Source organism: Buteo buteo, chromosome 3 (assembly GCF_964188355.1).
Source record: "Buteo buteo chromosome 3, bButBut1.hap1.1, whole genome shotgun sequence".
Classification (NCBI taxonomy): Eukaryota; Metazoa; Chordata; class Aves; order Accipitriformes; family Accipitridae; genus Buteo; species Buteo buteo.
The window spans coordinates 47,141,716-47,169,172 of NC_134173.1; the positions used below are offsets into that span (position 1 = coordinate 47,141,716).

Consider the following 27,457-nt stretch of genomic DNA (forward strand, 5'->3'; position numbering starts at 1 on the left):
GCACTGAAAACCGGTTGTGAATTGCAACCCTTTTAATTATTCTGGTTCCAATTTTTTGCTTGTGCAGACAAGCTCAGATTTGGGATTTCCACACTTGCTGGTCCCTGACAAGCGCAAGAAAATCATTGAAAGACACAGAATCTGACCTAGGGTCTCACTTCTTTCTCTCATGGAGGTAATGACCATAAATAGCTCTCATTTGATAGACAAAAAAAAAATATTCTAAATACGCTTATTACTTTAAAATGTCCTTCTTTACTGTAGCAGGTGCTGTCTGGAACATGTCTCCCTGATAAGAAGGGCATCGTTAAAATGCTGATGTCTGAATGGCAGGATGCAGGGTCCAGCAGCATCCCTCCAGCCCCGCTGCCCGGCTGAGGGGGCTGGGGAGTGGGGACCCGGCTCCCCCAAGCTGGAGCCTGCAGTTTCCCTCTCCCTCAGCGAGGACGGGTGCACGGGGAACGCCTGGGTGGAGGGAGAGAACACGCTGTTACCTGCCCACCCAGTGCCCAATGCAGCCCCACCGCCGAGAAGCCTGGGGGGCTGAGTGCAGGTTAGTGGGGTGGACGCTGCCGCACAAAGGAGATGCCGCAAATCCCTGGGCTGAGGGCCAGGATAAACCCAGATACCGCGTTTTGAACAAGTAGTTAGCAGCCTTGCAGTTTTAATTAACACTTTTAACTGTTATTTCCTTCAGCCATCCTCGCAGTTACACAGCTTGCAGCTCCCAGCCTTTGGCTGGCCGGCGAGCAAAGCCCTGCCGGTTTTGGCAGAGGGACGTCCAGCGTGATGGGCAGCGGCTGCCGCTGTCACTAGCAGGATGTTTTCCGGAGTTCCTCCTGCAAGGCAATGTGTTTATTCTTTGAAACAGTTGCTCCCTAAAGATTAAAACCAAACGGGAGCACAAAAGCAGTGTGTGTCCTCTGGGGCTGCTACGTGCCATCGGGAAAACAGGAGGTATGAGCTGTGTTCTCCTGAATTACACGCAGCGAACAGTGCACTGGCAGAAGAAAGTAAGGCCCTTCAGCACATAAATGACACTCTCCTCTTTTTATCACCCCTTAGAAAAAAAACCACCAAAATCCTCCAATATCTTTCAAACACTGCTTGTGACATTAAGAGCTCCAGATCTGGAGCTGTGTTGGGGGGTCCCCACTGCAGCTGAGCCCATTCACCCCAAAAGCATATCATCCTGGGCACACAAAATGAACAATTGACGCAGCTCCAAGGCATGCACTTTTAGGACCACGTTTGTTATCATCCACAAATAGCAGTACACACTCTCAAAAATATAGTTAACAATTACAAGGGACAGACAGCAATAAGAACAGCAGAAGACCTGGAGAAGTGCTCAGACAAAATCTACCTTTACTTTAAAACTAGACAAATAACAGTAATTTAAAACCTATTAAAAATATCATTGAAGCAGTAAGAACACAGGAGAAATATCTACACAGAAACATAAAATCTGTTTAGCACAATCTGTGTAATCTTAGTTATTACAAAGAGGCTAAAAAAATTAAATACAACACCAATTTTTCTTTCTGCTGAGGTATGTGGAACAAATGTTTATTTTTTTACCACTGTACAGGGTATTTTCTACCCCAGGGAGTACCTGCAGGAGTGAGGAACTGTCTCTGGTAATAGGAAGAAGTATTTGCCTTGCCTAATGGCTATATGCTAATGTAGCAAAATCCATTTAATATTGCATATACATAGTAGCTTCTGGCTTAAAAAGTAAGAAAGCTGGAGAAGGAGACTAAGCGGTCTTTTCTTCTTCTGATGGGAACACATACAGATTTTCTCATTACTGGTAAAGCAACCTAAGCCTGCATAAAGGGGAACAGACAAACTTCAATAACCCTCAGCTGCAGCATGATGCCACCATGAAGCTTCATTCTCCTAAGGAGTACGGCAGACTTCACAACTTCTCCTGCAGTTGTATTACCCATATTTTAATTAATAACCAAACAGCAGCAATCGCTACCATGCTACTATAAAGATAAAAGCCTTACCTTCGATTAACCAGGACTCCTTGTGCTGGATCCCATTTGCATTGTGTGGAAGACACCAGCAGAAACTATTAGCGAGGTGCTATGAAACTCCCTCTTGTTGTTAACGCAGCTCTAGGAGTTTCTCGACCCCTGTCCTCGGCCGCTTGCCGATTCGGTATGCGCGGCGCAGATCCCCACCTTCTCTGGCTGCCAAGCCGGCCACAGCCCGCGAACAATGCCGCCTCTGTCAGCCCGCTGAACGAACAGTGGCACAAAGACACGCTCATGTACAGCCCCGCACTTTTCCCCCCCCCCCCCTTCTTCTTGGAGTACAGGCTGAGGAGAACGGATGGGAGAAAAATGCTTATGTATTTGTGATTAGCCAAAGCTTTGCCACGTTCGGGAGGAGTAAGACGGTGTCGGCGCAGGACGGGCACCCCGGCACCGCGAGGGGAGGTGAAATCTGCACTGGTGAGAGCGCTCCCTGCCTTGCTTCGCACATTTTTGTTTCAGAGCCGTGGGTGGCTGCGTGAGCAAGCAGCCGAAATAGGGGAGGAGTTACATGAAACGCAATTTATGACTTGAAGCCTTGTCTGCCTTTTCGAGAGAAGGACGGAGAGGCGAAATCGCAGCGCGATGACACAGCAGCGTGCGTTACACACCCCACCTGCCACCGCCCGCCTTCCCAAACTGGCTGGGAAAGCTCCCCTCCCTGCCGAGGCGTTATCCCTGGGACGGAGCACGCATGCTGCAGCTGCTCTTGCACCGCTCGGAAACCACACTCCGGAGAGCCTCTGAGCACGCTGGCGGTTCCTCTCTCCCCACGGCATTACCAGTTTAATTTTCAAGGGGGCACGATGCTTCACGATCTTAACAGGCGACTGTAGGATGAGACAATGAATGACATCCTCAGCAGATGTTTACAGCTGTCACTAGGAAGAGGGGAAGACGGCAGCATCTTAAATCCCCATTTTCTACAAAGCTCCCCTTGGAAATTGGAGAGGCAAAGAAGAAAGCCCTTTTAAAATCAGATGTCTGTATTTTTCTTGTTTTGAAAGGACTATCATGCGCATGTTGCACACATTTCGCATAACTTCAGCAATGTTTTCTTTCCTATGAGAAAACAAGAAGTGATCTGGCCCGGCTCCAGAGGAGTCAGTGATGATCCCTGCTGAAACCAATTGGAATTTTACAGTTTAACTCAAATATTCCCAAGCCAAGCTCCACGATAGATGGTAGCTGTTTCACATTCCTCCACATTAATTATAGTTCAGATCTTAAAACACTGCAACTGAACAGAGTGGTAAGCAACAATGCATTTTCTTCTAGAATCAAACACCAAGGGACGCGCAGCCCTAGGGTGCAGCACAGCTGCGAACTCATTCCGGGTCCCTGATGAACCATCGCAGCATTACAATAATTTCCCATGCAATCAGTATTAATTGGCGACTTGCTGGCAATCCCCCAGGGGCCCTATCGCACCCTTTTAGCGGGTCCTACCAGGTCAGGCTTGAGGATCATCATCAGGACCAGGCAGTTATCACTGGTGCCCCAGCTCTTGGGGCTCGTTTTTCCTGTTAAAAGTTTGGGGCAACTGGCAAGGGTTATCTTGAGTAATGAACAATCACAGATAGGCTACTTCCAAATTAACACATATGAGTTTGTAACATGAGACAGCAAAATAAGAGGGAGATTTCTAGAGGGAATTTATAAACATTTTTTGAAAATAACTTGTTTCAAAGCATTTCACTGAGGCCAAATTCCAACATCGTTTTCAGGAGAACTGAGCAGCAATGCCAGCAGATAGTAACAGCCCAGTAAGATGCTGCATCTTGTACTCAAAATTAAGCTGGGAAGGGAGAGCTGTAAATGAGCAACCACATCTTCTAATTTTTTTCTTTAATAACAGTTCTTGTGGAAACATTTTCCTTTTATCTATTAATAAGATCGAGTTATTTGTCTTAAGCATCTTGCCAAAGGGACTTAAACAGGATCAGGATTGCTTTATATCAGCAGACCCCCACAATTACATGGCAATAAACCAAATCAGATGTTCTTTGAAAGAACATCATAAATATCTAAAACATATTTCAGAGTAGCTTCCAGGGTCAGTATCACAGCTGATTGATCTCAAACATGATCTCTTTTTGCTCTGCAGAATTACAGAAGTAATCTCAAAACCGCATATACTTCTGTCCTTTAAAAAAGAAGTGCTGAGGCAGTTATTTAGTCAAAAAGGTGCCCTAAATGAGAATGGCATGGAGGCCAGCCTACACACACCATTCAATAACTAGTAAAGGATGCAACATCTAATGGTAAAATACATTAGGAAATGCTTGTTGCTAGAGGCAAGCAGAATTACTTCAACCAAAACAGGTCAAGTATAATCAAGTGCAATGTCCTCCAGGCCAGCTTTATTCCTCCTCCCTTTTCTGCTTCTCCAAAGTTCCTAGTCCACAGGAACAGTGGTCCTCAGCATTACTCTTCTCGTACCATTTTCCTCTTTTACTGTGCAATGTTTGGCAACATAGCATCAATAGGCTGCCTAATGCAAATGTCTAATACATGGTATACTTTGGCTTGGAGGTAGCTGAAAACATTAATGAGGGTTACTTCTCTTGGAAATCTTGGGTCTGGAGTAGAAGAGAGTACTACAGCCTGCCTGTGCCATCTCACTTCATCTCTAATTTTGCACCTCTAGATTTTACTTAAGGGCTCAGGTTGTACTTAGTGTACACAAACTCAAATGTGAAAATGTAAATCCATAGTATTTACATCGGTCAGCAGATGTATAGAGATTTATCATTTACCTGTATGTGATTTATATGACATCATAGTTTATCGATATTTTCCTTGGAGATCCTTCTCTCTCTGGATCTTTGTGATTCTATTTGATTTTGATTTTTTTAAGGCCTTATTGTCTTTTTTTTCCACATCTATGGCATGTAAAGATCCAGCCATTATTTTTTAGTGTCACAGGAAAAAGGAATACTTTCAGGCTATTCTCACAATTATTTTAAAAGTATAGAAGATGACCTCATTTTCACTGGTGTAACCCCACAGTAATTCCATTAACTTCCAGTATCTTTGGATGTACACCATCCATCTGAAATGTCCCTCACCCCTATCTTACATGTCCCTAGCTCTCAAAGAGTATAAAACCACAAAGATATTGCTCAGGGCAGTTTAGGTGGCAGAAAAGTTTTGTCATTCAGTGGAGGAATGGATTAAGGAACTATAGAATGGAAGTTTCAGAGAATATCTTTTCCATAAAAACATGTAAGAGAAAGGAGCACAGTGTGCACTCTGGCAGGGACAGTAAGGTGCAGTATGTGTCTTTGGAGTTGCAGAAGGATTATTAGATTTCTTAGCATGCTGCTACTCTGAAAAATCTGGTTTGCTCACAGGCCTTTACAACACACACACACACACACACACACAATCACACTCCCACTTTACATCTACAGCTAAGAGACAGAGGGAGACAACATTCAGTTTTTAGAAAACACAAGACCAAGAATTTCTTTCTGCAATGAAGTATGCCGAGACTTAGTCAGAGCCATCTAATAACTTGATATCAAATTCAATCTTTACAAATATAAAGCAAACATCTTTAAGCAAATTATGAACATCTCTGTCCATACAGATAGCAGTTACACTTGTAAATTACTTCTCTAAATAGGTGTTACATCAAATCTTCAACTAGTCAAAGACAGATGTGTTCAGCCTGCATCCCTTAACCCTAGAGATCTTAGCTAAATTTGGATTAGCTATTGATGAAAACCAATTTGATAACATTGCTTATTCTTAACTTCCCTTAATTACAGTTATTCCAGTCAAACTTGTCACTGCGATTCCTTCCTGCATTAACTTTCTAAGAGCATTGCTTCCAGCGACAGTTTTATTTGCAGTACTGCATGGCATCGGTATGTGCACCTCATCAGTTCCTTCCACCTGCCCGAGCCCAATGCCAGCATGTACCACGTTCTTTCCATCTACAGGAGATCCAGGGACTAAACACATAATTACAATTAATCAAACATCACCTTTTGCTCTGGCTGGGAGCTTGTCAGTCCTGGGAAGTACTTGCATCTCTCCTGCGCATGCTGAAGACACGCACACGCTGGACTGCCTCCACTGCTAAGAGGGCTGTATTTCATTTTGAGCTATCTATCTTACTGAAGTATTTTACTTGGACACAGATCATTTGGGTCTACAGTCTGTTCTCTGCTAAAAGCTCTTGACTAACTCGGGTGAATACATCATCTATACAAGTTACGTAAGACTTGTGGCCATGGGGATTTTAATTTGGCATATCTAGCATGTGTCTAAAGCCCCTTCTTAGAGCAGACAAGTCAAAGCCTTACAAAGATTTGAAGTCTACTAGTACAATCTAAGTTTAATATTCTATATTATAAGAATGCAAATAATTTTCTTAAATCTTTTTTTTTTTATGGAAGTTGGTTTGCAGCATTACAGTAATTATGAACTACTACACATTCAGAGAAGCATTTTTTTAAGAACACCTGATGTCATTTGCAAATTTATTTCTCCTCTTTCCACCTGTCTGATTAGCACTGTGGTGGGTTGACCCTGGCTGGATGCCAGGTGCCCACCAAAGCTGCTCTGTCACTCCCTTCCTCAGCTGGACAGGGGAGAGAAAATATAACAGAAAGCTCATGGGTCAAGGTAAGGACAGGGAGAGATCACTCAGCAATTACCATCATGGGCAAAATAGACTCGACTTCAGGAAAATTAACTTAATTTTTTGCCAATCAAAGCAGAGTAGGATAATGAGAAATAAAACCAAACCTCAAAACACCTTCCCCCCACCCCTCCCTTCTTCCTGGGCACAGCTTCACTCCCGGATTCTCCACCTACCCCCCACCAGTGGTGCGGGGGGACGGGGAATGGGGGTTGGGGTCAGTTCATCACACATTATCTCTGCTGCTCCTTCCTCCTCATGGGCAGGGGTCCTTACACTCTTCCCCTGCTCCAGCGTGGGGTCCCTCCCACAGGAGACAGTCCTCCGTGAACTTCTCCAACGTGGGTCCTTCCCACGGGCTGCAGTTCTTCATGAACTGCTCTAGTGTGGGTCCCTTCCATGGGGTGCAGTCCTTCAGGAGCACACTGCTCCATGTGGGTCCCTGCCACGGGGTCATAAGTCCTGCCAGAAAACCTGCTCCGTGGGCTCCTCTCTCCACACAGATCCGCAGGTCCTGCCAGAAGCCTGCTCCAGTGTGGGCTTCCCACGGGGTCACAGCCTCCTTCGGGTACCCACCTGCCCTGGCGTGGGGTCCTCCATGGGCTGCAGGTGGAGATCTGCTCCACCGTGGACCTCCATGGGCTGCAGGGGGACAGCCTGCCTCACCAGGGTCTTCCCCAGGGGCTGCAGGAGAATCTCTGCTCCAGCGCCTGGAGCATCTCGTCCCTCTCCTTCTTCACTGACTTTGGGGTCTGCACCAAGGGTTGTTTCTCTCACATGTTCTCACTCCTCTCTCCAGCTGCAGTTTCTGTGTCCCAGCAACTATTTTTTCCCTTCTTAACTCTGTTCTCCCAGAGCCACCACCACTGTCACTGATGGGCTCTGCCTTAGCCAGCGGCAGGTCCATCTTGGAGCCAACTGGCATTGGCTCTGTCAGACATAGGGGAAGCCTCCAGCAGCTTCTCACAGAAGCCACCACTGTAGCCCCTCACTACCAAAACCCTGCCATGCAAACCCAATACAAGCACTGATAATAGAACTGAAACTTTCACCTCATCTGCTTCCAGTATTTATCAAGCATTTGAGCATGGCTCTTTGGTTTCCATCTGTAGTAGCCAGAATTTCCAACTGTTTTTTCACCCAAATACTTGATAGATTTGGGCTTGCTTCATCTAGACAAGACCACATATATTCAATCTGCTACAGTCAAGACTAAATACTTACATATGGTTTCCTAATGCTACTCATTAGGACATGGATGGCTACAAATGTGATTCCTTCAACTTCAGCTTGCCTTTTATTCTTCCCTGCAGCTTGCTCATTTTTATTAAAAACGAAGAAAGAAATCACATTACTGAGTTTTCATTTTCCACTCTTCCTAATTTTCAAGTTTATCCCATTTATAAGGCCCAACCATTCTATGACAAGAGCTTTTTAGACTATTTAACAGGAGCAAACTCTTCAACAACCAGGGATTTTCTTTTCTGTTTAACCCTTCCCTGTATCCTCCCACTTTTCCTATTTTCCACTGCTTAATAAAATTTCAGGTCAAAGCTCCTTCTGACTCATGACATTCAAATGTTTTCAGATTTGGTTAAAAAATCGTGCAAATCCATTTCCCTATATTGTCATAGCTAACCAGAAGAAACTCTCCTGAATTATTTGGATATATGGACAATATCTGATTATCTAAATCAAATTGCTAAACTCTAAATGCACAAGGGAGTATGTGGGTTTTTTTAACAAAAGGTCAAATCTGATTAAAGTGTGCTCAAAATAATTGGTCAGATTATAGGATACTAGTGGGCAGAGGTTCTGGAAATGGAGGCGACACCATGCTAATTGGCAAAACAGCCACCAGATGATATAAATTTATTTATGATTTGAGGATTTCATTTTGAGATTATAAATGCAAGAGACAAAGAATGACATCCTCCTGTCATTTGTTGACAAGCTGTGATAGAGCAGCTGAGAAGAAAGATACCTTTGTCACTACTTCATCACCAGCTATGACTGCTCTGCATCCTGCCTCCTACAGCTGACTTGCATTTCTGAGTCCTGATCCTGTCAGACCTATCTGAATTATCCCGGTTTTGCTGCCAGAAGTGGTGGCATCATACTCAGGAAAAGCATACCAGATGAAAGTGTATTCAGGAAATTGCATTATACAATAAGTAATTATTAAGATGTAATTTTCTCTGTAAAAGCATTTGCACAAACTATACAAGTCCTCTTACCAGACCTACTGCTCTGTAGAAACTGTTGGAAGCACATTTAAGTATTGAAAAAGTGCTAAAGATGTCTGTAGCATTTATTTATTCATAAAACAAGGAACATAGAAAAAAGAAAAAGAAACCACTCTTAGAAACTTCTATTTAACCACAGTGAATTGAGATAGTGTTTAATACTGGAAGATTCATTTCAGGAAAAACAGAATGGGATGTAGACTGTCAGCTAACAGTTCTTGGTCTCTCTGATTATCACAATATCTTTCACAGTGAAAACTGGTTTAAAAAGCAGGAAAACCAAGATGAACAACTTTAATCCCCTTCAAAACTTAAATATAAAGTTGGTTAATTACGTCAAACATTTCTTAATGCGACCAAGGCTGTTTGTGCTGTTCTCCTAAGTATCCACAGGACAGAGCAGAGAGCTGGCTGCCCATGCACCTGCTTCACATGGCACTAGCCTGAAGTCTAGCAATACTGCCCGAAGTTTGACCTTTGTTACTGGTATAAAAGAAAAAAAAACAGCCTAAAGAAGCTGCCGGCACCTCAAATTCATAGAGCTCCTGAAGCAGATGAATAACAGATCAGTAAGAGAAAGGATTTCCAGCTTCTTTCTGCTACTGTTGCCTTGGGATTTTATGCTTTTTTCCTGGACTCCACACTACCTGTGACAGATCAGACCTGGTTTTATATCTAATATTTTATTGTCCTTCAATACTTTGTTCTCCCTTGGACATACTCGCCATCGATGGCTTGGCACATGTCTGAAAGCCTCACCCAAACCTAGTCCACAAGGCTGGACTGAAAGAATTTAGAGAGTAATTAAAAAGGAAACTTAAAAGAGCAATTCTCGCAAGTGTCTGATAAAGCCAGGCTTATGCAAGGGTGCCAAGAAACTGGACCCTGCCCTGATTTTCAAGTATACTTTCAACGAACACTTCTGAGAGTGAAGTGGCCCAGTAAGCCAGAGGTGTCTGACCACCAGGTGAGCTCTCTGAAAGCTCTGGAAGTATCTGTTCAAGGTTTGCCTGATCACACAGTACGGCTGTGACAGAAGGTGGTTGGTTTAGGTTTGTGGGGTTTTTTTGATAACTAATAACAACATCATGAAAACTGTCTCAAGCATCGAGAATCAATCACAGCCAGCAAAGCAAAGGCTCAGCCTTCAGCGTACTTCCACTCCACCAGCCTTTGATATATGAAAGCTGGTATCTGCAATGGAGACTTTACCCTGTAACTATTAAGTAAGCCTCTACAGGACCACGGCTCAACAAAGCAGGCGATGCCAAATCAAAGCTGGTGAGACAGACCATGTCCGAGAAGCTTTTGTCTACCATGACGCCTTCATTTCAGTGGATGAGATTTGCAGCTACCTCCTGTTGTGTGCCATCACCTACCACCTTCCTCCCGTGTGTGGGAGGTGACAGTCGGAGTAGACTGACGGACAGAGAGCGCAGAGCATCACCACTCTGGCCAGTGCCCGGACAAGGAGGAATTCCCAGAACATTTGTATGTCTCTGTCTTTGGAAAATAACCTTTTAAACCACTCTGCCAGTGGGAACTGAACATGATGCTTAAGGAATCCTGCAATAACTTGTGGATGACAAGATTTTTTTTTAATCTTTGAATATGACCTCTGTCATTTTTACATAATGAGACAGCCACTGGGTTAGCAGAAGCCTGTTCACCACCTCCAGACTCTGTGCTGGACAAAATATGCTGGACAGGCTGGTAAAGAGTATTGCCTACGCCAACTTATTTAACTGGGAGAGATGCTAGCATAAAAGCCTAGAACAGAGATCAGAGATGGGATTTGCTTAATCAAGCAAGCTTTGCCAGAAGATGTAATTGCACACCACAGAGGATCACATTAGCCTACCTTTAGAAAAAAACCTCACACTTAACCAAATCCTGAAATTCTTCTTCAGTATTTGCATTAAATCCATGGGAATTGTATGGGCTTTAGCATGTGTTTTCTCCCACACCAAAGCAGCCAGATGGACAGACAGGGATGTGAGAAAAACATTTTCCGTTAAGCCTGAGGGGAGATGAACAAGTAAAGCAGCCCCCATGTGCTCCCCCCCATCCAAAGCATACAACCCCCCCTTCCCTCCCATACCGAGAGCCTAGCTTTCACAGAGCTCCCCTCCCTTGACTGCAGAGAGAGCAGGGGCCGGGCAGCCGCCAGGGCAGTACTCCTGCCAGCACCTCTGCCACAGCCGGGAAGCGTTCCTGGGGTGCTCCGTGCTGTGTCGGCGTGGGGAGCAAGCCTGGGGGGGCTCTCCACCTCCACTGCCCTGCCATCCAGCACGGGAAGAGAGGTCACCCTGGTTTGTACCCGTCAGTTACTGCGACACAGAAGGCGGCTTTGTATAAATAGGTTTTGTTCTACTAAAATTCATCTTCCCTACCTTGCTTCCTTCCTAACAGTAATTAATGGATTTCATTACAGTTTTTCTCCTTTTTCATGTGCATTTCTCCCCCCACAAGGAAGGCAGGCATCAGAGCAGCTGCAGCCAGCTGTGAACCTCCCCACGGAGACCCTGACTGCCGCTCTGAGACACCAGTAACAGCCCCGCGATGGTGGAGAGCATCTTAACTTCAGACAAGATCACTTGCCGCTGCTGTGGGAATCTGGGCAGCAAAGTGCTGCTCACCGTACAGCCGGGGAGATGAGTGTGCCTTACACAGTGCAAGCAGGAGAAACATTTCATCTGAAATCAGTGGGGCAGAGGAAACAAATTAATCACGCAATATGTTTAGAAAAGCCTCACCTCCTCTGAAGTGTTTCAGGAATAATGTTCAAAAAATGGTAACTGTAACCCCCCTGCCTTTGCTTTTACTGTCTGAGGAGGGGAGAGACAAAGTATTACTTCTCTTCTTCCATCACTTTTAAAACCAGATATTCAGGGTGGCTGTTAGCATCCTCTCTGTACTAGACACCAGAAGTCACGGTGTCAAAGCCTGAATCTTTTCTCAGACAAATCTCCTAGGAACACCAGCTTGGAAAGCATGCCATGGGAAACAAATTCTTATTCCCTGCCACTGGAAACTTTACAGCTGATAATCCCAATCAGGCCAACTAATGTGGGTCTCGATTTTTTTTATTTTCCTAATTTTATAGAACACAGAGAAAATAAACTCAAATAAAGGCAGGTTATCTCACATGTATAGCGCCCTCAAAACTAAACCAACAACATTAAGAATGTGAAATATGAGCCCTATACAGGTCTTCTCCAAGAGATCCTATTAGAACAGAGCCATAAGTGGGCTGGCAGATAGGCCTTCAAAAACTAAAGGTCTTGTACACACTCTGAGAAATCTCCTCACGTCTCTCTATGAAGCTGCTTTTTTCGGTGGGGTTTTCGGTGGGGGTGTTGAGTTTGTTTTAGTTTTGGGGTTTTTTTTTAGCTCAGAATTTCCATTAATTCCAATCCTGATTTAAAAAAAAAACACACCAGCAAAAAACCTCCATTGTTGTGTTTCATGAGCTTAAGACTAAGAAAAGCTCCATGCAAATATGTGAATATGTAAGGCAGTCGTTTTAGACATTTGCTCTTTTAAATAGGAGGCCATTCTTTGCATGAATTTAATGTTGTCAGTAAGCACAGAAGGTGACAAATGCTTTGGCCTTCATGTTGTTTCTTACTGATATTATAATTGCCAATAGCTTCTTTTTTAAAAAGTAAAATACTCCCAGTGCTATTTGGGGTTTTTAAAACAATATTTAACATGGGGGAGAGCATAAAAGTATAAGCAGATGAATTTATGCCTCCAGATAAAGTACGTATCTACCACCCAGTATAACTGCATGTACAAACCCACTGTTAACAGACAGAAAGACAAGACCAGTTAGGGACCACTGTTACCTGTGCCCCACCACCTCCGACTTTGGCTCTGTGCTTCCGTCCTTCAGCCACCCCTTTGCTGCAGCCGCATCCCTGTTCTTCCCCCGCTGGCTGCTCCAGCCCTCTACTCTCACAGCGTTAGCAGTACCACTCACAGCACTGGATATTGCCTTCTTGATTCATTACTGAATCAACACAACATAAATCCCCCAGGCACGCCAAAGCAACACTACATTAATACTTCAGCTACGCTGCAAGAGCATCTCTCAAAATGCCTAGAAAATCATTGCAAATGATCATGGCTTTGTTCTTGTTGCACTTTAGCTAGGAAGTGGTTAAAATGGATGGGGAAAACCACTGCAAATAATCTGAAAATTGTATTGCCATCGTGTTTGCCACTTTAAATCCTATTTTTGCCTATATACCCTTGTGTAATACTGCTCTGTTGAAATCATTAGAAACGCTTTGGCTTTGTGCAGGTGGAAAAGCCCAGAACCTGATCCAGTGTGCAGGAGCACCACTGCTTCACCTGCCATGAGCTTGCAGGGCCGTTTCAGTAATTTCTTTCTCCAGACATCTGCCTGCTTAGGATGAAGCTTCTACAGGAATTCTTTTAACTACATTGTGTCCCGTGCAAGCATGCAGCCAAAAAAATTTAAACCCTGCTCTTGACATAGTCTTTTTCAATACAGACGGAGTTCATAGGAATCATTTATCCTTCACATTTTTGTTTCCTGCTTTATCATTTCCACTTGCTCAAGACTCCTTGTCATGTCTCATTCTTATTTTGGTGCTAGCCCTAAAAGAGTTACAGACATGATTATTTTGACTCAGCATCATCTTGCTATCCTCAATTCTGCCTTAACGTAAAAAAAGACAAAAGCAAAAGTCCTACCACTCCATATAATTTTATGTTCTTATTAATAGTGTCCGAAGGGTGGATGAATGCATGAAAACAAAACAGAGCTGCACACGTGCAACGTGAAGGATTCCTATCACTGCAGAGAGCTTATCTTCCGTGTTTTCCTGACTCTGCGGTAAATTAAAGACACTCCCAAATGGTGAAAACTAGCAAGAAAGTTTGCTTTGCGAACAATTCCCTTAAAAAGGCCTTGCAAGGAACTATCTGGTAGTGTTAAAGGTTTTGTCTCTTAAACATGCACTTCTCTACTGAAAGCAGATAATGTGAAGTAAAGTGCCGGAAAATGAAGTGGCTTAAGATTATACACAGTCAGTTGGGCTTTCTCTAAAGAAACATTACACGGACCCTTTACAGCTTGTGAAGTCGAGTTTCTAGAAGCTAAAAGAAGAAGTGTGGAGTAACTGAAGGCTTGTGTCAAAGGACAGCAGCAGGCAGGATCCCGTACAATGGGTTTGCATTGCAACCACACTAATACCCTCGTCTCATAAAAGGGCAGGAGCAATAAACGGGAATGAAAGGGAAGATTAATTCCTGGTGGCTTTTACAGCTAACAGCCATACCATTGGGGCAGCAACATCAGCCAGGAAGTTTTTTCTCCATGGCTAGGTTGGTCCCTGCTCCAAATTGGGACCTTGACTCTGCAGCATTGCACGCAGGACACCTCGCAAGTGCTACAGATGAGGAGGCTTCAGAGAGCTGAATGTGGAAAATATATAAGGATGCAGCACTCTCCTTGTTGCTTGAGGATGCCTGATTCTAGCCATTGGACCAGCCCAGCATTTCTCCATCGTCAGTGTGGAAACATTTCTTGCAGGCTCGCACTACCTGGAGCACTGCAGGAGGGTATGGCAGCTAGAAAGGAGAAAGATGGACCTTTGAGCCTCTGGAAAGATAGAGGCAACTCAAGATAAGCAGGTTAGATGGGTATCTGTGCTAAAACAACAAGCAGTGAGACCAATGTGCTTGGTGGCTAGGCTGGATGGCCACCTGAGATTCGCCAGGCTGGAGCTTTCTGTCCAGTAGCCTTCCAGACATAGTTTAGGAAAAAGTGGCCTGAAACAAGATTTAATATCTTTCCACAGGAACAAAAGTTCAGAAATCTCAAGATAACCTCGCACCAGTTCCCTTTCTGCAGTGAGATCCAGCTTCTGCCTGGTAAATGCTTCTGAACACCACAAGGCCAAAGCTTTCACATTCTCTCATGTCTTGAAACAGAGCATACCAAGTTCAAATAATCTCATTCATGGCTTCAGCTTTTGAAAGGAGCAAAAATAAAATCAAAGAAATGACACTAGTGATGCTTGCAACCACTGCCAAAAAGTGGAATCTACCATATGAGCTGAAAAATTAAAACTATAACATAAGAGTTTAAGAGTGTAGGAGGAACTAGGTGAAATCAGAGCAAAGATGTGTCTTCCAACAAAGCTATGAAAAGAGTAATAAATAGAACCAGCAAAAATACTGCTGCACTCCAAAAAAAACCCCAATAAAAATATTTATATCGTCAAGTTCAAATTAAAACTACTTAGACTTAGCTACAGGTATGAAAATAAATACACCTATAAGGAAGAAAATAAAGCAATATGGACTTGACAAGAAATATAATTATGCTAAAATAAAGCCATATGAAATTGCATGCAAGTTGAGAAAGACTCTTTGACTTTTTTTTTTTTTTTTTTTAAATAGTACAGCTTCCCATCTGCTTGCGGGCAGCAGACAAGGGTCCTGAGGCCCTGACGAGATCCGTACCAGAAACCTCCACGCTTACTCTGGAGTCCCACAGCACAGCCACACCAAGTTCAGCTCTCTATATGTCATTGAAAATGTTTCCAAGCAAACCGTGCAGCTCCACGTGGAGAGCTGCTGGACGCTTGAGGAGCTGACAAGTCTCTACAGACAGAACGCTCTTCAGAAGCACCAGCACCCAAAGAATACATCCTTTAATTTTGGCACTAAGCTCACTTAGGTGCTTAATACACCTGTCCACGCTGGCCTGCAGAAACTATCGTCTCTCCTGCCCACAACACCCCGGCATGATGCATCGTGGACAGGCGGCGGCACTGCCACCATCCCCAGGCATGGTCTCAGGAGCCAGGCTGCCTTCCTGGGCAGGCGCTTGGGGCTGACCGCGAGGGAAGGCTCTCCGGAGGAGAAAAGCCAGGAAATACAGAGAAACCGAGACAAAAGTTCTCTCCTCATTCTCCCCCCATACAAGGACCTGGAGCTTTGGCTTTTGAGCCAAATCATTGTTTTTCCATTTTTTATCCTTTCCATCCTGAGTGCCGATACTGTGAGCCCTTCCAGGCTGAGGAGACCACTGCCACATCAATATTCATAGAGGAGATCCTGAAGAAAGTTCATTTATTTTTCAGAATTATTACAGTTAATTGGAAACATCTGCTACAAATATCTGTATGCCAGAAGCATCCCAATCTACTAGGCAGTCTCTGCAGGAATACCCACTCCATCCTTTCTGGATAGGTTTTGCCAACGGCATCTTTATTGTCAAAGAAAAGACACCATAAGACTAATCGGCCAAATGCAGACTTTAAATTGTCTCTGCTCATTTTCACACAAAGTAGTAACATATGTTGTGCTGCCACAGCTGTGAAAGATATTTTCATCTCCTCAATCGGCTTTTAACTGCTTTCTTGCAGTGAACCAGGTCAAGGAGTTTTGGGAACACTGCTCCCCTCTGATACCCGGCTGCATCCTTAACCTAATACAGTGCTGCAGTGAGACTATTCAAGCACATGCAATTAACATTTTACATTTGTATTGAGTTTAATGCCAATATATTACGTTAATGTAAGTACATTATTTAATGTAATGTTAATGTTAAATATTTGTGTAAGTATTTATGTGAATAAAAGATAATTATTTGAATGTCCAGCAGAAAAAAGTTCCTGTGGTGATAGAATACAGCCTAAGTACAAAGTATTTGCAAATCACAATAAATATATTCATTGAGACCTACTGAATATCTGGGCTGGAACTTACAAACACAGAATTTCTAAACAGGTTGTCAAACATAATGAAAAATGTAAGCGCAGACTGGACTTTCTAAGTATTAGACTCTGTTGTAATTTTCTTTTTAATAGGCTGAAATGTGAGGCATCATCATTTTCAGTAAAAAGATTCTGTCAAAACTGTGAAGAACGAAAGAAAATCACAATGTCAAATGTGGGGTTTTTAGTGAAAAAGATGAACAAAGACGTTCATATTAAGGAGTGAAGTGTGGTTATATCTCTAATGAAGTCAGACGAAAATAGACAATGTCTATGCTATAGAGCTTGCCCACAACAGCTGGAGACTTCTTACTGGCTGTACAAGGCAGCATGATGGAAAAACTTGTTTAAAAAGGTAAAGAGTAATAACTCAGAACCTCCAAAGACATCTTTGAAGCAGATGCTCCTCTGTGAGATGCCAGACTAGGAAACTTTATTCAGGGAGGGGGAAAAAAAAAAAAAAAAGCTGCTATTTTGAGCCAATTTTTTTTTTATTAAATTAAATTACTATGGGTAAAATTTTCATGCAGAAAGTCACTACAAATTCATATCTCAAACCAGATTAAAAACAGACTTCCCTTTTACATGAAGAGCAGAAATCAGTCTTCCATAATATAATCTTCTTAGATCCTCTCCCACCCCAAGGGTAAGAATAGCCACAAATTTCCCATTTAACAGTGTGGGAATGGACATTTCTTTGTCGACACTGTTAAGAAGTTCCAAATCATGGTGAAAGAACTTGCACTCATCAACAGACAGAAAAAATGAACTGTGAAAAGCAGAAGACCACGTAATGTCTGGACACATATTTTCATTTGGCAGAATCGTGACGCTGATAGTAATAATACAAAACTAATAAGGCCTCTGACTGAAAGAGCAAGTATTCCCTTATTCCCTGAAACAGAATAGTTCCCACACTACATTATAACTGCAGCAATAATTAGGATGTGAACTTTTGGGCCAGTTTTCTTCATTTTGTGTAATGAGTTTATGAGGACCATCTTCACTTCATCTCTCACATTTGAACAAGCTAGTTTGTATTTCCTTCTGCTTTCCTCACGAAGAGGCAATGACAAGGCTGGCAGTGATTATCACCTGTACTAAATTCAAGAGATAATAAGTGAATACACCCATGAATCTCAGTGTTCAAGTTAAAGTTCAATACCGGTTAAGTAGTATTCTTGAACCTTCACCATCCTGCTATATAAAAATTAATACAACTGCTCTACAATTTTAAGGCATTATCAACCAGAAAATTACACAGTGAAGTGTATAATCCTTGAGCATGTTCATAGGTCTTTATGCCATGAAAAATAAAATTACGCCCTTTTGCTCATTTGGACTGTGAAGCAGCTTTCTCTCAGAGAAGCGGTGGGTTTGGTGGGCAGTGTCACAGCTTCCTCTGTCCCCTTGGGGAAAGCCCTGATCAAACTTTTCTGGATTCACTCCAGAAATGCAGAAGCTGTACTCACATGAAGGTGGGAGATGTGCCATTTCTGTTGGTATTAAACACAACTAGATGAAGGAAAGAAAATCGCACATTCTTGTCTGTAGCATCAAGTCACTCTCGATTCTCACGTTTGTTGGCTTGCCATGCTGCACGTCTGACACAAAAGACAATCTTACTCTCAAAGCAGAGTAAATCAGCAAGTAAAATTCTTGGAATAACGATAGTGAAATCTGTCCAATGCTTTCCTAAAAATGCATGTTAAACCTGCTTCAGCCATGAAAACGTGATTAGTGTTTAATATATTTGGAAGAAATAGTCATTCATGACAAGGGTAAACAAGGTAAGCATGGAAACTGGGTGAGAATAATCTTAAGAAAAAAAATTAAGCAGATGCTTCAGGATACAACCCCACTACCGATAAACATTGTTACGGTTAATCCCAAAAGCAAGCTTTACATGCCCTATGTGGAATAAACTGTCACCTCCACCCTTTCCTTGTGTGGCAGTTCAGGAAACACAAGCATTAGCAGATGAACGAATGAAACAAACAGCTGGATTTCCTGCGAAATCCTAAATTCTGCTTTTTCAAGATTAGGGAGAACAGAAATCACGACACAAGCTTTCTCCCCAAACCCACAGAGCCCTACGAACCTCGGAGGACCAGCGCAAGGAGGGGAGAGGAGCAGTGACGAGAGCGGAGAAGCAGCGGTGCCCGCTCTGCCCCCAGGATCACAAGCAAGGCCCCGGCGCAGAGCGGCCGCCCCCGGGCCTGCCCCCACGGCTGCAGGCGGACCCTGGGGCCCAGCAAACCACCCGCTACGTCCTCCTCTCACGCTCAAGCTCCCTCCTTCAGGCGCCCAAGGTCCTCCTCTCCCAGCGGCAGTATTTGAGCGGCAGAGAAGCCACGCTTTGCTCAGAGCACTGACGGCACAGCTACGGTACCTCAGGGTGCCTGCGCGCCTGCTCTGGGCGGCACGCGCTGCGGGAAGGCGGCACGGCAGAGCTGGCACCTACCCATAGCGTGCCTGCTGTGGAAAGTCAACTTGACCAAAGAGTCAGCTTAAGAGCTCCAGCCTGCCTTTGGGAACGATGTAGAAGCAGGTCACGGCACTTACCACACTGAATCGGGACTCGGCTCTGTCTCATCTCCTGCGTCTGAGCTACCTAAACCTCACTCCAACCCCAAACCTTCCTGCAACTGCCGGGAATCTTCCCATCTAATGCCTGTCTGCATGATTTCAATCCAACTCCACAGAGAAACTTCCACAGGTCGTGGAGTTTCCACCCTTGGAGACATTCAAAAGCCTGGGCAACCGGCTCTAGGTGGCTCTGCCTGAGCAGCGGGGTTGGACCGGATGAGCTCCAGAGGTCCCTTCCCACCTCAACCCTCCTGTGATTCTGTGAAACTGCTGAAGTTTCCTTCACAGCATAATTAGTCTTCCAAGAGGGCAACCTACGTGCTGTAGAAAGGGAGATTTTCTATTTCTCTGCAGGCAGATCAATATTTAGGTTGTGCCCACGAGCAGTGATTACTGATCATCCAAAGAGGAGCAGAAACTCGGCACATTCCCACAACAGCAAAGGACCTGGGATAAGCGGACGTGACTGACAGCCATCCTTTCAGGAGATGCAGGGTTTGCTGCCTCAAGCGTTCCCCTTCTCTGCTGTGCTGCAGCTGCGTGCGCAAGAACACATCTTTCACGCTGCCCGCAGCGCACGGACACATACACCACCGGGAAATGCTTCAAACACATGGAAGCAGCTAGCAATTTAATTAAAACATCCACACACACAGAGGCACGGGCACATCCCATTCCTCAAGAGAAACACCTTAAATAAATACAGGAGCACAGGACTGCAAGAAAACTCCTGAGTCCCTTCCATCAGCTGATGAAACTCCATCCTAGAGCTGCTCTTTATTTTCACCTCTGCTACACCGGGAAAAGGCTATTCACAAACCTCAGAGACAACCAGGGACTGTCTTCTATTGCCTGGCCTCGCTTCATCCATGGTCCATTTACTTTCCTGATGCCCACTGTGTCATTTAACCTAAAACTTAGCTCTTTTCACGCCCTGATGTTTACTCTCCTCCTGTATATGTACGCTCCTGAAGACAGCAGTATCTCAGCCTGTGCTTTGCTATCCAAACAAGCCAAGGTTTTTATAGTGCTTTCTGGTACAACGCGCAACCCATCGTCTCCTCGATCGTCCTGACAGCCCCTCTGTGAGCCTGCTCCAGGTTGAACTCGTCTTTCTGTAATGTAAATGGTACACACTATTCTCACTGCGCTTTGTCAAGGCTTCAAAATATGTTGTTAATACTGTCTTTCCCTGCTAGAAATACTGCACCCACTACCCTCTTGGCATGCATTTATCTTATTAACAGCAGCATCATACTGGTTGCTTGATCCTAGGTAGGATAGTCCTAGGATCCTAGATCTACAATAGGCCATAGATCTAAGATCCTGGTCCTAGATGACCTCATATAGCTGTATTTATTTTTTCCTGTTTTTCAGCTGATGAGTTCCCAGCTCACAGACTAAATTCAGATGCTTATTCCCTGAAAGCACGGCCTTGCACTTTGCACAATTACATTTCGTGCCATATCCATTACATCAACTCAGAAGAAAACCTAATCCTTCTTGTATGATGTTATGATCCTCTTCTGAAATGTCAGTGACTCTTACCTTTGAGTCATCTGTAAATTCATAAGTGTACTACTGCTTATTTGTGACAATGATAGGAGGATATTAAACACATTTAATCTCCTTTGAGGAACTTGATTAGCAGCCTCCCTTTGGCCCAACACACCCATTACAAGACCAATGTTGCCATCTCCTCTTTATTCAATTCTCTACCTCTTTAAAATTTCTTCTGTAAATCTCCTTCTTCTCTTACCATACTGATAAATCTCCATGTGGGTACCATATTCAAATTCTTTATCAAAACTGAGATGGATTACATCTATTGCTTTTCTTCAGCAACAGAACTGAAGAAGATGAAACAGCTACCCTTGGCACAAAATATTTATAAATATTTTTTTTATTCCATTTTCCATTTGCTTCCCTGACTTTATTATCTTGTTCAAAATTTACCCGAAAATATTACATACTCTACAGGTTGGCCTAACAGGTTGTTATTTGCCCAAACCCACTTCCCCTGGCTCTATCTCATAAATTGAAGTACAAATTTTATATTTCTCATTCTCATGCCCCATTGTTCAATATATTCATTAGAAACTCTGCAATCTCATATAACAATAAATGTCTTTCCAGGGAGGAGCATAAATGTTTTTAGAAGTAAAATCTGATGACATCTTGCTGCTAGTCTCTGGAAAAGAAGTGTTGGATATCATGTTTCTCTTACTTATCCTGAAACTGCATTGCTGTTCTTAATGTCACATTGTACTCATTGGGGTTTTTTTAATAGCTAATACAGGAAACATGTGGTTCCTCTTTAAAGAGGGCTCCCAAATCAAACCTAAAATCAAATACCTCCTCATAACTTAATTTAAAAGGTTAAAAAGGTCAAGATTCTCTTTACCACCAAGGTACTTGTCCAATTCTCAATAAGAAATTTAATTTCTCTCATCTAGAGCAAATGTGTGTAATGCAAATGGCATTCAGAAACTCTACTGCACTTTGGAATTAAATCCACTTTTTGCAGCTGCTGTTTTAAACATCATCAGCCTGGAAACGAAACAAAGCCTTGTCTCATTGACATATCCCTGCATTAATGTTAAGTTCAACAAATGAGTTTAAGTGTTTTCGGCCACCAACTGTGGAACTCCGCTGTATATTCAACTGTACACTAGCTCACAACCTAATTAGCAGCACTGCAAATATTCTAGATATCTGCTAATATTATGCACAAAGATGTAATTAGAAGTGTGTGTGTACACAGATACATTTGAAAAAAAGAGAACAAACGTACAGCTCCAACTGATAACTTTATTAACTTGTTCTCAGTGGCAGTATCATATACAGGGTTAGTGCGAGGTTAATGTATACCCCACACTGTGACCTTTCAGACTGAATTTAATTGCATCCCTACCACGGATACAGAAAAATGATAAGGTGCACGCTGATTGATTTTCTTCCTTGCAGACCACAAGAGTTCATTTCAACAAAGCCTTGCCATTAAATTTACAGCACAACTGAAAAAGAGTTTCAAATGATATACACCCTAATCTAATTTTTGAAACTGTTATATCAAAGACTCTCCATCATAAGCTGCAAAATCCCCATTTACCTCTTCTGTAAACCCTCTACACTGCGTACAGCATTATCCTTCAATTGTTAGCCTGCTTAAAATGTGTGAGTAACACTGTCAGAGCCTTGCTGTCATGCGTTAAAGAGCACTTTAAGGCATTCTGCCCCTGTAATCTTTGGGGACTTCAGTAACTACAAGTCAGGGGAAAATCAAAGTAAAAGGAAAAGACAGGTCATCATGAACCTAAATGCAATGTAATCTCATGATAGACGTTTCTACTATACATGCACAGCACATTCACGTTCTACAAGAATTTTAGTGTCCTTACTTTAGTAACGCTGCGATGAGTATCTTTGTGAAGATACCAGTGCACGGTGAACTACCTGAATTGGGAAATTTTGCCAGAATATTTTATATACTGTGATTGCTGTATAAAATATGATATGCCTCATTATAGAGAGTTTGATTCTAAGCTTCAGTTTCTTTTCTTCAATACCAACTTGGATTTTTTGCTAATTCTTCATTATTCTTTTAAACAAAATTTTTGTGGTATTTTCAGATATTCAATAGTAACACTATATTCTGCACTAAAAATGCCCACAGGGAGCTTTGAGATATGTGTTTGTATAAAGCAGCTTCCATTTGCAGTGGATGAAAGTAACAGCCAACCACACTGGGGTTTCAAGTTCTTCTAAAAGAGGTGATGGCAGGCACATTTTGTTATTAATGTATAGGGGGTTTAGCTATTGCACTCATTATCACGGTCAGAACGACTCATCTGCATTAAAGTACTGAAGAGCACTGTGCACAGCTGAACCATCACTTGGATCAGTTGTGTTCAGAGGAATGGAAACTTGGATGAGTCCCAAATTATGGTAGACCTAACGTCTCATTTGCCAACAAATCGTTTGTATCAGAAATGACTTCAAACGACAATACTAGAATTAAATTTGTCCTATGTTTAACATGCCCATTAAAAAGAAATCCTTCAATGCCATTCACTGAGACTCAGATGCAGATAGTCAAAATGACCATATGGTTGGCCACAGCCCACCCTCAGCAATATCCCTGACTTAGACAATCTGCAAATACTGTGGAGTCAAGGATGAATTTACCTTCTCAAAAATTCACCTTTACAGTTACTCCCTTTCCATGAGTCTGATGCCGAAAAGTACTGGGAATGCCATCAGGAGCCTCAGAAAACAAAACTGCATAGACTGGGATAGTCTGACCTACATGAGTTTTTGTCATTTTACCAACACTCCGTATTAATTTCACAGCAAGGCTGTACCCGAAGCAGTGCTGGAGCCTCCCGAAGCCTTCTATCAGCCCTAGCTTCCCTTGGATGATCCTCAAGAAACAGAGCACAGTGGCAGCAGCAGGCTGGCGTGGACCTGGGGCTGGGTGAGTTTCACAGAGCTTTGAGGAAGGAGTCAGTGCTGTAACAAAGCAATCTCCTGAGAGCCCACTGTGAACCTAAATTCAGAATTTCCCATTTAATTCATCAGAATGGAAGCTCAGTGTGAACGACTCCACTAAGGCAAAGACAGAATTAGCCTCATCACACATGCAGCAGCATATGTCTCTTTCAACATGCACTACAAAATAGACACTGAGTGGAAAACAGATGATTTTTAACTTCCTATTCTGTCTACTGGTAAAGACAACATTCTCAAAACCCTGCATATCTTCATGTAAATTACTCTATAGCAAAGATAAATATCAAAGTTATGTGAGATGCTAGATAAGTAGCAAAACAGGCTTAGAAGAACAAGGAAGAAATAAAAACACCTACAAAATCTCCAAAGACAAAAAATAAACAACAGTTTATTTGTGTTCCCAGGAAAGCCCAAAGCTAAACATTAGCATTTTCTTTTGGAGGCAATTTTCTGCATATTGAGAGCCAGCTTAAATAAATGGCTGTCTTTTCTTCTTAGAATATTTGGGGAGTCTGCAAATTTTTTTCTCCTTTGAGAAAATAAACATAAAAACCAATGCAGGAAGAACTCCACACAGGAGTAGTGCAGAAGAAATTCAAATACCTTATTATAATTATAAATAAGATCTTGGCCAGGCAGAAAGGCATATGAAATGCTGTCAGGTGGAGTGTTTGCCAACTATCCTTCAGGAGCAACACAGAAATCCACCCTTGTCATCTTCTTGTTGGGTCTCCTTTCCCCACCCCTCATGAATTTTATATGGCTTTTCATTTTTTTCCCCCGTATTTTGCTCTTAATCTTGCCTTAGACCATCCCCTGCTAGATCCCAGGGCTCTTCTTTTGTACCCCAAAAACCTCAGCTGAGGATTTGCTGGTATCTAACATGGGAAGTTCAGGAGCTCCAGTCAGCTTTAAGCTGCAGTAATTTTTTTCTCCTTAGCAAAGCCTGGAGGGAAAGTACTTCTCCCTTCCTTGCTAGATAATAAACATTCCTCCTCCACTGGGCACACAAATTATCTTCTGTTATCTGTAAAGACACTCAAGTAATATTCTTGTTTACCTTTATAAATGTCTTTAGTGCTATCCGCAGACTAGCTCAGGGAACTGAGCCTGAACAGGAGCAAGAGACTCCACACCGGAGAGCAGTACCCAGAGAAATCCGTGAACAGGAAAATACAGAAACAGTCACTCTGAAGTCTGAGTTCAGGCTAAGATAGCAGCCTCAAAATGGATCTCAAGACAAAAAGCATCTTTGGCGAGCATTTTCATTTTACTCGTCAACTCAGCAGAAACATGGTTTTCTGCCTCCAGGTGCAACACGTACTCATTAATGACTGTTTATACAGATCAACACTACCGCTGTATTAATTCCCACTCCACCACCACCCTCCTTACATGAGGTATTTCGTGATCAAAGTATTGAAATCAACACTGCCAAAGCAACATTATTTGAGCAGTCAAGTTAAGCACATGCACGTCTGAAGGATCAGATCTTAATGAGGTTTTTTGGTTGTTTTTTGGCACAAATACAACAAACACTTCAACACAAATGTAACTCTGCCCATGCAAAGTGAAGGGCTCTGCTCATGTAATTAGCGTCTACAAGCACAAGTATTCGTTTATAAGAATCAAACAAATCATTAAATACTTATTAGATTATTTCATAAATAGACTAATTAGTTCTGAAATAGCTGCTTTCTTAAACTACATGACCAATATGTAATCTGTTACCCTTCATTTATCAGTTTTCATTGAAATGAATCCCGCAAATCTGACACAACTTCATTAACACCACCAGATTGTTGGTCAAATCTTCGCAGGTGGTACATGAAACTCAATGCATCTAAATGAAAACCAGTGTACTGCCATTCCAGTCAATAAGGCTATAGACAAACCCGTATCTTTAAGTTGGTCATCACAACCTCAACTGTCTGATGCACATCAGCATATACCTTAGAGAACGTAAAGCCTGTTAACTCATATGGTCCTTCTAAAAATGAGAACATACCCAGTGCTCACCCAGGTTAGTTTAAATTACCAAAGCTGGCTCTAAATTTATCAAATTTGGTTTGAAACTAAAGGCGACTCAAATGTTTTGCAGTAATATGTCACTTCCTAAAAAAGCTGATGTCGAAGTATTTCCCAGACGTAGTTAAGATTTCCAGATTAACAGAGAGAGCAGGAGAAAGCAGGAGATACGTGTTCCTCACCAAAAGCTGCTGACTGACTGCATTAAACAGCATTTGTCCAGGATGTGCCAGACGAGAGACCTGAGGCTGGGTTCTTGGTGCTACAGGAAAGTGCCTGGCCAAAATACACTTGGCTGCTCTGGGATGAATTTTTCTCCATATTGTTTCATTAATGCTTCCAAAAGGCCCAGTTTTGCTTCTGTATGAAAAAAAGCAAGTTTCAAATCTAGCATTTTGCACCAAAATAAATTTGGGGTTTTGACCAGTCACAGACACAAGCAACCAGGCTTCCAGTGCACCTCCTGAACTATCAATGCACAACAGAAGCTTAATATGAACTTTTCATAACATAGCTTACCTAAGTATCTCCTTCAAACTCGTATTAATATCTGCCATATCTCAGATTACTTTTTCTTTTTCTGTGCATTTTCCACATTCAGAACCATTTTTAACTTACTTATGGCATCAATAAGCTACATGAGGAACAAGGCGACTGATGTGGCAAAACCAAACCTAACATAAAAAGTCTCTAATATATACTGTAATGTTGTCAGAAACAGGCAATAACTACAGAAACATCATGGAAATAATAAAGGCAATAAATCGAAGCTATGTGAATATTTATTTTTATTTTCAAGACACCTCCTGAAATTATGAGATCAATTTGGCTTTGTTTTTCTCTCATCACTTACCTCTTGTCAGAAGGTAGTGCAAAAACACTGCAATCAATACTCTCTTGCTAGCCTGGATTAATAGATTTATGTTAATCTCAGGCATATACATAAAAACACTCCTTAGTATTCTTCTTCCATAGGACTTTTACTGAGAATGAAGTTCTGAACACACAGATAAAGTAAAAATAAATGATTTTTTTTTTAGAAGAAAACTTACCTTGTAGCACACTTTCAGCAGATGTCATGAAGAGGTGTGATTGCTTCCAATGGCTTTGATCTTGCTATCATGCAGCGGCTCCTGATTGAAACAAGTGACCTCACGGGTGTTGGGAGGGAGTGGGGATCACTGAACTCAGAAAGGGTCTCCTCACATCAGACATGCTTTTTCACACTGTATTTACTTTCAGCCTGGACTGTGTGAAATACCAGATTTCTGCAGCTCTAGCTAATGGGATGGGAGTTAGCAGCTTCTCAAAGGTTCACGCACTGAGACCCCGCTGATTCTGGTGGGGTGATGCTGAACTTTACTTCAGTTCTGTGAGGAACACCCAACAGCAAAATAACAGAAAGGCAACCAGCTGGCGTATCGCTTCAGCTTCCAGATGGGGAGAAAACTAGGAGAAGAAAAAGCCTTAGCCACTGTACATTCTTTTTGTGGCATTTGCCATTTCTTTCAACAGCTTGAACTAAGCCCTGGTAAGCATCAAGTGATGAATGAGTTGTTTGTCCTGGTTAAGTGCTGAGCTTAGATCATGGGATAAAAGCTATCAAGAAAAATCATTGAAAAT

General features: G+C 42.6%; 1 protein-coding gene across 2 annotated transcripts in view; it reads right to left on the minus strand.

Annotated features, from left to right (window-relative positions):
- PAG1 (phosphoprotein membrane anchor with glycosphingolipid microdomains 1) overlaps positions 1-27,457 on the minus strand; it is a 109,840-nt gene that overhangs the window by 42,140 nt on the left and 40,243 nt on the right. The window contains exon 1 of one of the 2 annotated variants that reach the window (XM_075023494.1): positions 2,016-2,143. The exons of the other annotated variant lie outside the window; for it this stretch is intronic. The gene's annotated coding sequence lies outside the window, so the exon portion shown is untranslated. Of the gene's footprint in view, positions 1-2,015; positions 2,144-27,457 lie in introns of those variants that run through there. 2 annotated transcript variants of the gene reach the window in all.